This window comes from Octopus sinensis, linkage group LG8 (genome assembly GCF_006345805.1).
Source record: "Octopus sinensis linkage group LG8, ASM634580v1, whole genome shotgun sequence".
In the NCBI taxonomy this organism is placed as follows: Eukaryota; Metazoa; Mollusca; class Cephalopoda; order Octopoda; family Octopodidae; genus Octopus; species Octopus sinensis.
In genome coordinates, this window is record NC_043004.1 from 32,065,189 (window position 1) to 32,078,802 (window position 13,614).

The 13,614-nt window shown below is 34.8% G+C and overlaps 1 protein-coding gene across 1 annotated transcript in view; it reads right to left on the reverse strand.

Annotated features, from left to right (window-relative positions):
* Positions 1-12,356, reverse strand: part of LOC115215062 (peroxiredoxin-2) — a 32,459-nt gene extending 20,103 nt beyond the window's left edge. The window contains exon 1 of the mRNA XM_029784209.2: positions 12,182-12,356. The gene's annotated coding sequence lies outside the window, so the exon portion shown is untranslated. The remainder of the gene's footprint in view (positions 1-12,181) is intronic.
* Between the last annotated feature and the right edge of the window lie 1,258 nt (positions 12,357-13,614).

Below are 13,614 nucleotides of genomic sequence, written 5' to 3' on the forward strand. Positions count from 1 at the left end.
GCTTAAACGAAGTGCCAAGTAGTGAGACTAAACAGAAGTTTCTGTTAATGTTTACTTAAACACCCGGCTACAAAAAAAAAAAAAAAAAAGAAGTAATGTGTAAAAAATGCGTATTAAACGAATATGAAAAAATTTGCAACGAATCCGACTTCAGTTTTAAAAAAAAAAAAGAAAAGCTTCATTTATCTTGCGTTTGAGCAGGGGCGGACAGAGTATTAAGAGCCCTCGGGCATAACTTTACCGGGTCCCTTTGAACGTGTTTTAGAGTTAACCTGTAGAGTGCGTGCTCTTCAGCGCTCCGAGCCCTCGGGCAGTGTCCGACTGACCAACGGCTCAGTCCGTCCCTGCGTTTGAGTAATAGAATAGTTTTTTTTTTTAAAGATCCCAACGGTGAAGATGTGCTAAAACAGCTAAATCGACCTTAACTTTTTTCATAGGGAAACCATATTCAACATCGTATTTATGAATTTGTTTCTCTCACCACAATACATGGGATCTTTTTTAAAACATTTTACTCAAATGAAAAATGAATCTGAAAATTTTTCAAAGTTTTCCATTGCACTCAAGCAAAAAAAAATAAATATTTCTTTCTCTTCGAAAGTGCTCTCCCCATCACCTCGGAAAAAATGTTCCCCAGAAATTTCTTTATAATCGTAATCTATGCTGTTTGAAAAGGTATTTCTATAAAATTTCAAAGATATCCATTTACCTAAACGTTATGAGGGGAAAAAATCGGATCTTGTGAATTTTCCGAAAGTCCTCTCTCCAACACCCCCGGTTCGTTGGCGCAAATTTGTCTTCATAATTGCTAATTACATTTTTTTAAAAAACCTATTACACTGTTTTGGTGGCCGGGTGTTAAAATAAACATTAACCGAGGTTTCTTACAATAAACATTAAGTGTGTGGTAGGTAAGTGAGTAAACAACCTAAGTATTAGGTGCAAGCTACAGATCTGAATATGCCGCAGCATCATCAGATATAGGTTGGAAAAATTGGTTGCTGTTTATTAGAGCAGGGTCAAGGAGTTATGTAAGAGGTCCTACAGGTTTTATTTAAAACTTAACCACTTGACATGGTCTCAAACTAGGTGTATTATAACTATGATAGTTATAAAAATTACAAGGCCAGCCAATTACTGGGGTCGATTTCAATTCCTCTAATGTGAATGGAGTTGTAATAGAAGACAACGTCGAGATTGTTTCACGCTGTCTACAAATTAAAATATATTCATTCTTCTTTGCGAGGAGTAAAAAGATTTAATAAAATATGTACGTCGTCACCAAAAATGTGCTCTAATCGCAACTATCGTCTTTTCTGTACAGAAAATTTAAAATTAATTGTAGTTCCAGTTTAAAAGAAAACAAGTAGGATTTAAGGGAGATTAGGTTATTTCTAACAAGTCGTGCGAATGTTGGAGGTTACTTCATTGAAGCGGTAATAACTACTGCTAATTAGTACCCAAACAAAAACAATGTAATAGAAGAAATAAAACAAGAAAGATTTCATTAATTCATGTTCAATGGCGAGACAATTTCGTAAGATAATCAGTCTTATTGCTTACAATGGTTCACAACAATAAAATATCTGGAGCCTTTTGCCTCAAACTGTCCAACACTGAACCCAACTCTTTATTACTCTAAGAATTACTTTACGAGGAAGAAAGTACTAGAGACAATCTAATACAAACATCAGTCTGCCTACTCTACAGATAATATATTTAAGAACATCCGGCAGTGATAGAAGTGGGTCAACAGACCGACAGAAGGACTATAAAATGACGTAGTTTATAAAATACCTTCACCTTAAAGTTTTTTTTCCCACACAACCAGACGTAAAATATTTTGAACAGCCCATTCATCAATGGGAACAATTTCTTTTGATGGGTTGTAACGCTGACACAAAAAGAACATTTTAGCATTGATGGATGAAAGTACCAGCAAGTGTGGTGAATCAAACAATCCTACGTTTACATAAAGATTTGCTTTTCTTCAATATAACGAGCCAACTTCTAAAGTAGTCGCATAATCCGACAGACAATTAGGCAAAAATAAGTAGACCGACATTATGCGAAAATTCATTTAAACGTGGATTATCCCCATTTAACTTGTACTCGTTTCAATCATTTGACTCCAATCAGCCGAAGAAATCGACCTCAAGACATTCTTTGTAAGCCTAGTACTCATGTCGGTCTCTTTTTCCGAACCACTAAGTTACAGGGACGTAAGCACACCAAGATCGGTATCAAGCGATGGTTGATACACACGACGGGTTTCTGTATCAAATCCTCTCATAAGGCTTTGGTCGGTCCGAGGCTTACAGAAAACACTTACCCAAGGTCTCAAGCAGTGGGACTGAACCCGGAGCTATGTGGTTGGGAAGCAAGCTTCTTACCACACAGCCACACCAGATCATTATTTTTAAAAATCAGAAACCGAGGCAATGGTTCTTAAGTCATTGAATTCGAGAGGCACTGCAAATTTAAAGTTAGTTATACTGTGTGGTAAGTAGCTTGCTTCCCAACTACATTCAGTCCCACTGCGTGGCACCTTGGGCAAGTGTCTTTTATAGCCGCGGACCGACCAAAGCATTACGAGTGGATATGGTAGACGGTAACTGGAGGAAGCTAGTCGTATGTGTGTCCATCGCTTGGCATCCGATGCTGGCGTTTATGCTCCCGTAACTTAGCGGTTAGTCAAAAGAGACCGATAGAATAAGTTCTAGACTTACAAAGAATAAGTCCTGGGGTCGATTTCTTCGACTAACACCCATTAAGGCGGTGCTCCAGCATGATCGCAGTCAAATGACTGAAACAAGTAAAAGAATATATGCTAATTATGTTTAGTAAAATTACGGACATTTAAAAATTTACCACGCACCCAGAGATATTTCTTCCATTGAGTAAATTAGTGTTAGTGCATTCACAAGTGGAAACAAGGCGGCGAGCTGGCAGAATGTAGTGAGCCAGAAGAAATGCCGAGTTCACTTTGTCTTCCATCCTTTTGGGATCAATAAAATAACAGTCGACTACGGAGGTGGATGTAATCGACTATACACCTTCCTCTAAAAATTGCAAGCCTTGAGCCAAAATTTGAAACCGTTGTTGAATATTACATTCAGACAACTTAAGGCAGCGAGCTAGCAGAATCATTAGCGTGCCGAACAAAATGCTTAGCGGTAGTTCTAGCGGATTTACGTTAAGTTCAAGTTGTGCCGACGTCAACTTTGCCCTTCGTCCTTTGGAGTAGATGTAATCGACTATATTCCTCGCAAAACATTTAAGACCTTGTGCCTAAATATAGACAAGATTATCCTGAAAACATACAGCTGTTAGAAGACATTTTCAGCCATCTGATATAAAATACATTTATAAAACACTAGCAGTATCGCCCGGCGTTGCTCGGGTTTGTAAGGGAAATAACTATAAGCATTTTTAGAGAGTTACTGCCAATTCGGGCTTTCTTAGCCATTTCTGTTTTGGTGTCTTCAAGCCATGAAGTCGTTGTTCTAAAAGAACGCTGGTCTCCTTGACAACGCTTTACGACGTTGATTTCCTTACACTCCTTTCCCCACAGCTTCACGAGGGAGGGAAGAGGGGGGAGAAGCAACACAGGTGCAGGTGTGACCATGGACGCCAACTCCGCCGCCATCGACACACGAAAAATTATGCATTAAAATGGAATAAAAAATGTTAAATTATTTTTAAAATCGTAGACTCATCGTAGATGCGCGCTAATACCCAGACGGGCTCGATATGAATCACGACTATAAGATACCCGAATTTGGTTAAACTGCACCGCAAAATGTGGGAGTAGTTAGGAATCTAAATCGAAGGGGACAGACACTCACACAACTACAGTTTTATATATATAGATTACATTTGGATTACTGTTTAAGGCAGTTTAATAAAATTGGGGGAGAGGGATGTGAAAATTCCACGTTTAAACATTCCAACAACGTACAGGAAGTGCGGGAAGGTCTCGAGTGAAACGCATTTGGACTAAGATTCATAACAGTTGTCGCCTGGAGTCTCATATCTCGTGGCAAATGGAGGCAAAGATGTAAAAAATGATCTCCGGAAAAAATATTCAGAATCGTAATTTCTATTGTAGGCAAAGAATGGTGACCGGATGAATACTGCACTTTCCCTTTCCTATGAGGTATGGAACTTCAAAGGACGCATTTCTACAACTCCACTCGTATTGGATCAGCAATTTGCTTAAACAAAGATGGTGTTTAATCACCTCAATTGGAAATTGCACAATTCGTTTAGTTAGTATTAATAAAAAAAAATAAAAAAAGCATGTAGAAATTTTCCTTTTACAAAATATTACAATGTTAAATTTTTATTATTTACAAGAATTTTGTTTCCAAATACTCTTCCTATCGTTTATTCCAAGAAAATATTTTGCAGGCTATTCAAATCCGAGTTTGCGATCCACTAAATATAATTCTTTTAATGAGTCATTTGCATTAGTTTTTAAACCATTAATGTGAATTTAGTATTTCAGTTTCTCTTTTGTTCGTCAGCAGTAGAAAAATGTCAGGTTAAATCCATCCATGTCGAAGCAAGAAACTCGGGAGAGAAAAGCAATTACTGCAATAACTAATGGTCGTCAGTGATTAACTAGTCAAAGACCAAATAAAAGCTAAAAGGCCAAAAGTTCTTTAACAGAAGAGAAAATGGTAAAAAATCCATATTTCATTCTTAAATGATCTGACGCAACCATATCCTCCTCCCACGAGAGCTCACAAAGCTTGAATGAGAAAGAAAGAAAAGAAAACTCGGCCGCTGAACAAAATGACGCTAGCTGCTAATTGACAAAGTGAAAGTGGAGTCACTCAAAGCGTTTTTACATTTACACGAAGAGAAACAACACTGCTTTTGAGTGATCTTCAATACGAGTTGTCTACTTTAATTGCCAAACTGCTGCTATTAAGACCTCGCAAGTTAACTTTAAACAGGTCTCCTATCTATCCCACTACGTTTTTCTCCTAGGAAAATTTATCAAGTTCCATTTATTCTTAGCCCCAATCTAATGTTATCGCCTGCTTCCAATTACTTTATAAAAAGGCAATCCCATTCGTTGGAACATTTTAATCAAAAGAGATTCGCCAACGAGTTTAAACATTTTGTACAACAGACTGTTTAGTCCCAAATCGACGACCACCAAACGAAATGGCAGTTTGACAAAGTGGGGCTCTAATACTCGAAGTTCGCCTTATTGTGATTTTTTAGTTTAGTATGCCACATTAATTTCCTTAAAGATTAGTTGGTGGCCGTGGAATATTCTTTTGACGCAGTGCTGCAGTCACTTTGCCAAAGTTTTGAATATCAAAAGAATCAACGAATCAAGATTTGTCCTATTTTTTTTTCCGCTTGAGAAAAATTAACCCGAGGCAAATAAAATGCGATAATGAAAGCATTAACTTTCAATTTTCTCAAACAAAATACTAAGCTGAATATGTATTCAATAAATAAATAAATAAAAAACGCATGCGAAACAATGACAAATTGTGTATCATGGGGCGGGTTCAATATACCTTGATACCATTTGGAGATGCTCGAAATGTAAAGCGTTTTCAGTGAATTTCAGACATTTCCAAAAGACCCACGGTTATATTTTCCGATTATTTTTCGATTTTTTAACCTTTTGTTTCAGTCATTAAACTGCGGCCATGCTGGGGTACCACCTTGAGTTTTTAGTCGAATGTAACGACCCCAGAACTTTAAATTCCAGAACTCAACCATCGCATGAAGTTAAGCCTAGAAGGTATTTGATTTTGATTTTTCCAGTTTCAGCTCATGAGCTGTGGCCATGCTGGGGCCTCCACATGCTAGAAATAAAAGCCAAATATCTTGAAATTTTTTTATAATCCATTTTATTTTGTAAAAATCTGTCATTGGACTGCGGCCATGCTGGGGCACCAGCTTGGACTTTTGGTCGGAAGAAAAAAATCAGCATTTTAAAATTTAAAGTTTGTTTTCTTTTCTCAGCACTTACAGATAATGAGAATAAGTTGACCTTTTGAATTTTCTCCGGCCGATGAAGGTCTAACAGAATTATGGCGCCGAATGCTAGTCATTCAAACGTACTTATCGTTTTTGTTTCTACACATTTCTAGAAGTAAATGTTTTCCCTTTTGTTAGAATTCAGACAATATGTACATTGAGTAGTAAAGAGTCTGTTCAATTATTCTATTATTGATGTTACGGTTGATTTATTTTCAAGCTTTAAAATTCTAAAAACGAGAAAAAATAATTGAAGCACAGGGAACATAGCATTGTGAGGGACAGCTGCTTTGACACTGTTTTTCAATTGACTATTTTGTTTAATAGGAATTTTGGAAAATCTTTTACAATTGCGATTTCCGTTTTTGTTTGCGTAACAAAGAAACTGTGTGCTAATTGAAAATTTAAAGATTCTGGGATCGATACATTCGACTGAAAATTCAAGGCTGCAGTCCAATGAATGAAACAAGTAAAACGATTGGAAAATAACCAAAAAATAGAACCGAGTTATGAAAAGAGATTTGGCCGTTATTTCTAGCATGTTCGCGAGACCGTCTAGGCCTAACTTCATGCGCTGATTGAAAATCTAAAAAATTCTGGGGTCGATAGTCAACTGAAAATTCTAAAACGAAAAATATAACAGATCCCGGATCTTTTTTTTTTTTTTCATAATTGTTAACTTAATTTAAGGATAACAATTTACACACGTAAATTAATTTAACAATTAAGAAAAAAAATTTAGGGTTAGGGTTAGTGACAGTATGTCTCAGTTTTAGACGCAGCAAATGATTTTAGCTAAATTAGAGGCGATTCATTGGTTAAAATTCGAAAAATTAAACTACGTTAAACAAACGAATTACAATTTTCTCAAGAAAGGCAAGAGAAAAAATGTTTTATTTTGACACATTCTACCAGTATACGAAGTTTTAAAGTGTTTAGTTAACTAGAAATTGTGTTGACATGTGCCGTTCAAAAGGAAAAGATCCCAGATCCCTTTTCAAGACGGTGTTTAAATTTATTGATAAACGTCTATGTAAACTAAAATGGTTTCTTTTCCTTTTATAATTCAATACATTTTTTCCTTGCTTGGTTCTCTTCCTTCAAGATATTTATCAGTATTCATTGAAAAAGAATTGGCTGTTATTTTTTAGTACTGAAAATTTTTTAAAAATCGGTATGTAAAAGGTTTTCACTATTTTTGTACATTTTATATTTTTAACATTAAGTGGTTTTTGAAGCGAGTTTCCTGAGAGAAAAAGAAAAGAAAAACAATTGTCACGTGTCGAATGATGACATTCACAAATTAACACCAGCCAAGTGTTTTAAGAACCAATCATTCATAGAATTGCTAGGGTAGCATAGTGCAAAATTTTGCCGAAAGGATGACTTAAAAAAAAAAAATTGAAGTCGTTTAATGCGAACGGGATAAAACCACATCAGTTACAGATTGGTGCACGTCCATGAAAATTAATGATGCTATTGGTATCAAATAGTTATCGGTGGAATCATTGTAGATATTTCCACAAAGTGTGCAAGAGACCAATGGAGACTGTCAGTCAAGATAAGACAGCAAAAAACATTTCCTTGGGCAAATGCCAAGGCAGAAGAGCAGACACTGCTCAATATTATAAGTAGACCAAAAACCGAGCAATTTTCATTTGACTGACCATTCCACACCGCTTTACAGGGAAGCACAGTGAGAATTTGGTCAATCCCAGTAAATATTTAAAGCCCACGCGGGTATTGAATACCTTTGGTTCTCTACCAAGGAAGAATTGAATATCAAGACTTTTTCAAAAGTTAACTGAATGATTTTGAGTAATGGTGGTTCAAAGATACATGAGCATGGTAGTTATTCAACATTTGAAAAGATTAAGGTTGCTATTCGTGAACAAAGCTCTACGATTGAGTGATACATTCGCTATTCTCTAGTACTGAAATTAGATTTGTTGAAAAAGTCGATGGTCGAATAGGGACTTAAAATAATTCAAAATTACTATTGTCTTCAATACAGAAAGTTAACTGAAATGAAAGCTGTTTACGTTCACAGGTGCGCTGACTGTTTTCCTTATAACTTCCAGAAATATGGGTTTTTTTAATGAAATTTTCTATAAATACATTACACAGTGTTATGTTACGATTATATCGGAGTTTGATGTGAGAAGAAAAAAAAAACAGCAGGCTCGCACATTAACACATCACAAAATGTAACTTGAAATTACAAAAAAATAATTGTGATGCGTGTCAATATGTATAACTGCACCCCATATTAAATTCCGAGCTAACTAATCTACACCATCTGAAAAATATTTGTAGAAAATTTCACAAAATATCCATTTTTATGAAGGATATGAGGAAACAAAGCCGGCTTGCGAATTTTTAGAAACTCCTAACACGGAGAAAAAAATTTTTTCCGCAACATTCTAAAATCTGCATCATCTGAAGCACATTTGAGAAAGAAAATTGCATTAAAAATATCCATTCTTCTGGAAGTTATGAGAAAACAAAGTCGGGGGGAGCACACTTACTGATCAATATAGACCTTCACCTGGGAACAAAGAAAAAAAAAGTCTAGGGGGTGTTAAGTGTGGAAAACGAATGTGAAAACGCGCACTGACGTCCCTGGGGGTGGGGAGGAGACTTTCGGAAAATTCACACGATCCGATTTTTTTTACGGAATCCCACGTTTTTGGTTATGGAGGATCCGATTCCGAAAAAAATTTTCCGAACAAAATTTCAATTCCCCATCCCGGTTTTTTTTTTTTTTTTTTTTTTTTTTTTTTTTTGCGAAATACGTAGAAAAAGAAGATTACGATTCGGGAAAAAAATTGGTTTGTAAAATATCAATTTTTCAAAAAATAAAAAATATAGGCGCAGGAGTGAGTGTGTGGTAAGTAGCGTGCTTACCAACCACATAGTTCCGAGTTCAGTCCCACTGCGTGGCACCTTGGGCAAGTGTCTAATATAGCCTAGTACTAGATCAGACCAAAGCCTTGTGAATGGATTTGGTAGACGGAAACTGAAAGAAGTCCGTCGTATATATTTTTATGTTTGTGTATCGGTTTTTGTCCCCCTACCATCGCTTGACAATCGATGTTGGTGTGATTTCATCCCCGTAACTCAGCGGTTCGGCAAAAGAGACCGATAGAATAAGTACTAGGCTTACAAAGAATAAGTCCTGGGGTCGATTTGTTCGACTACAGGCGGTGCTCCAGCATGGCTGCAGTCAAATGACAAAATATATATACCCTCAGGCCTTAAAGCAGGCTATCCACATGCTAGAAATAACAGCCAAATCTCACAAAACTGCGGTCACAATGTAATCTACTCACCTTTCTACAAAAATTTCTTTGAGTAATTTCCCGCAGTAATATGACAAAGTAATTCATGTGAAATTAAAGTTTTTTTTTAAGCTTAAAATTTCCCCCCCAATCAATCTACGTGGGAGAAAATATGGAATAAAATAATACAAATTTTTTTATGAAAAACTCCGGCCCAAAATCTCCCAGCCATCCCGCTGTCTAAATGTGAAAAGTGAACGGTTGTTTTGTCTGTTTTTGTATGCGTTCTAGTAAAAGGATAACAGCAGGGCCCGGTCACTAAAATGAAAAAAAGGCTAATGGGTGTAAACAAAAAATGTGTAGAAAACGAATATGAAAACTAAAAGGGCCACATTTCGGAGTATACGGATTAAAACAAATTTTTTTTCATAATCGTAATCTTATTTTTCTACGCATTTCGCAAAAAAAAAAAAAAAAAAAAAAAATGGGAGGTGGGTAATTGAAATTTTTGAAAATGCGTTCTTTGAAAACTTTTTTCCGGAATCGGATCCTCAATAACCAAAAACGTGGGATTCCGGTAAAAAAATATCAATTTTACCGGAAGTTATGACGGAAAAATCGAATCTTGTGAATATTCCGAAAGTCCCCTCCCCACCAGGGTCGTCAATGCGCATTTTTTTCTTATTCGTTTTCCACACAGGTTAGTTTTTTATTTTTTTGTTCTCGGGTGAAGGTCTTTATATTGGACCCACTTGTCTAGGTATGCCCAATTTTACTCTAATAAAAAAAATATTGACTAACTTCTGTTCTACCTCACTATAAAACTGAGCCCACTTCGATCTACTAAAAATTGCGGCCGAATTCTTATTCCCATTTTAAATACGCACAAAATTACAACTCAATTGCAACAGTAGATCACTTTTAAAATAGTCAAACTGGAGTTGCACTCAATTCCAGGATTAATTATGAAGGTCGTCTCGTAAGATGAGCAGGTCAGTGTTGACAAGTCCAATGTAAGGAGAAAAAACTGCGCACGGTATATCCCAGCATTTACAAAATTACGTTTTTATAAAATTAGATATATAAAATATTCATGCTCAGCTCTTATCCGTCTATCATCTAGTATTTATCTTAGTTTTAAAATTACCCCAAAACTGATAAGAAATTTACAGCTACTGTAATTGCACTTCTTTTGTTATTTAAATACATTTCGTTTGCATTTGAACTGTAGAAGGTTTGTTTCCTTATTTCTTAAAATGCAACCATTTCATACAATTCTAACGCAATCGAAATTAAAATGTTCTGCAGTTGTAAGCTCCCACCCAAATCTCATTTATGGAAAAAAAAAAAAAAAATCAATTTTTTCTTTTTATTTCAATTGATTTTTATTTATTTTGCAGATAATAAATCTGATGTTCAAAAGAAATCGGAATACGGTTTATTAATAGGTATACTAATAAAAAAACATTTTTTTATATAAAAAAAAAAAGGAAAAAAGAAACTTGACACGTGCTCCTTTTCAATTTAAGACCAGCTTTATGGTCTAAAAAGAAAAAAAAAACGAAAAGTAGATGAGAAAAGGACGAGAGCGGCCCAACTCACACGCTGTCCGAAGTTAGCGATCTAGAACTTTCCATCCAGGCAAGTATCGTTGCCAAAGATCAAATTAAAATATTTTACTTTTAAGTATCTGAGAGCCGCAAGAACAATTCGATGTAGGATAGGTGACTGATAATTATATGACCTTCATGCCTTTCTTTAAAAAGATATTGCAACCCAAAGGGGCGGGTTTGAAAACAGGTACTTGCTCGTTAGAAAAGTGATACTTCTGAGCTATCGAATTAGTGCGCGGTTTTAAATTAAGTCCTCTGAAATTGAATTGTGTTCGATTTCGACATTATTTTGATTATTTAGATAAGTGGTTAAATTTTATATATCTGGTTCGGTTTTATAAAAAATTTTAAAAGCCGAAAGAAATGAGAATACAATAAATATTTTACAAATGAGGAGCAAGGCACAAATGTCGCAACACCCACACTCTTCTCCTCATTATTCATACGAAGAGTGTAAAGGATTAATTTACTAGCCATAATTATATACAGCCCTTTCCTCCAAAAGCCATGAAAAACTAGCTCCAGCCCTAGAACACATGATTAAGGGACAGAAACTGTTCCGTATTAATGTAGGAGTGGGAGGTGCCGCGTATAAAAAAGATTCAAGACAAAGGCTTTGAGGGAAGGAGTGGACATGTGAGAAAAGGCCAGAGCGAGACTTATGGCCCTTCAGTATAGAATCATCTGAGGGACTTCATAAAAAGGGATAAGCTCTTTCAGAATAAATTTCGAGTATGATTATTTACATTAATACTCGTTGAAAAGACATGTCACAGTTTGCTATTTCCTCCTATAAAATTATTAAACTTCATGTTGTGAGGAGTTTCTATGTATACAATAAATATAAAGAGAAGCGGCACAAGAAAAGGGGGAGAAAAAAAAAAAGAAATTATACTTCTATCTTTCCTGTAGAAAAAAAATTGGCTGAGCTGAATTCAATTAATAGCGGCCTTTACAAAATGATAGTACTGATACTTAGAAAAAAAATTCTTTTTCCTTCAAATATGCTCACTCTTTATGAAAGGGATTTTGAATTCTACAGAGAAATTGTATAATACGACGTGAGCGAGTAGGGCTTATATAACTATAAATGTCTTTTCAATGACGCCTCCATAAAATTATTAAATACAAACAAGCTAGCTTATAGGAAAGTTTTTTTTAAAAAAAACGCGAAATTTAATAGCAATATATAAAACATATATATATAATTAAAATAGGATAACTTAAAGAAAAAAATGACAATTAGAGAATAATAAAAATAGAAGTGAATTTTACCTGAGAGAACAAGGTAAGACGAGGTCTGCAAACGGATTGAATAAGAGAACCGGCAACGGATACTACGTCTCACAGGTCTAACAATGTGCACTCGGTGCGACACGTGATATATATAGGCAGAAGTGGGGTTGTTACAAAAGTACCACTGGCTTCACAAACGAAATACGGATATGCTATGACCAAGTCTTTTTGAATTTAAAAGAAATTTATATTATATTTTACTTTCATTTTTATTTTTTAATTCATCTTTTTATCTATATTTTTATTTGCTAATTTTTTTCTCTACTAGCTTTCTACCCTTCCTTATTCTTTAGCTTTCCTATTGTACTAGATTTCTTTAACTAATTATTTTCCATTCCTATTCGATCTGTATTGTTTTCTTTATATTTCTCTCTTCTCTAGCTTTCTCCATCTTCCTCTCATCTATCTTTGCTATTATTTCATTAATTTTATAATTTTTCATTCGTGCATTTCGGTTCGTTTTTTTGTTATTCATTGACATTTTTCAAAAAATGTTTCTCTTTGTTTTTTTTTCCTTTTTCTCTTTTGTCTTTTCCATCTCAATTATTTTCTTCTTTTATTTTCGTTCAATCTTGTTCGTGTTTATATTCTTTTTTTTTTATTTTTTTGTTTTTATTTGTTTTTGCTTTTCTTTTTCGAATCCTTCCTTGTTTTTCGTTCATTCTCTTTCCAATCGCTGTATTGATTCTTTCACCTTCAAGTCATTCATTTTCATTCAATCTTTCTCGTTTTGTTTTTTGATTACTTTTCAATTATTTTCTTTTTTGTCTTTATTATTTGCTGCTCCTATTTTTATTCTTTATCTTTTCATACGATTATATATGTAAACGGCACTGGTTAATTAATCAACAAGATCAAAAATTCATATTTATTTTTCCATTAATGCATATAGATAATGCAAATAAAAGTATTCTTAGCTCAAAAATGATATTAATTACTTGGAATAAAAGAAATGACAACGTGATAGCAAATTGACAAAAGAGAAAAAATATCTCTAGCGTCCTCGTAATGTTATTATATTTAATGTCGTCAGAATTGCGTGTTTTACATGCTAATTGAGCCTAATTCTAATGGATCGCTATTCATCAGAATAAGCCAAGCTTTGACGTCTTTGGATGTTTAGGCTTGGCTCATTCAGTTTTATATTTTCAAATGCTTTTTGTTGTCGGGCAAATAGGACACCACGTTTGCGAAGTGATGAAAGCTATGATATACTGTTTCGATAGGGATCAATATATCTCCCATACAAATTGACATGTCTGAAAACATATTTTAATTGCTTTTGATTTATTGATGATTTTTTACATCCATTATTCTCATTGCTAAATGATAATCTAGCGATACATCCTCTTTTATCTTCATCCTTCAAGCAACAATTCAATAATCTCCAAGGTATACTTAGCTCTCTTGAG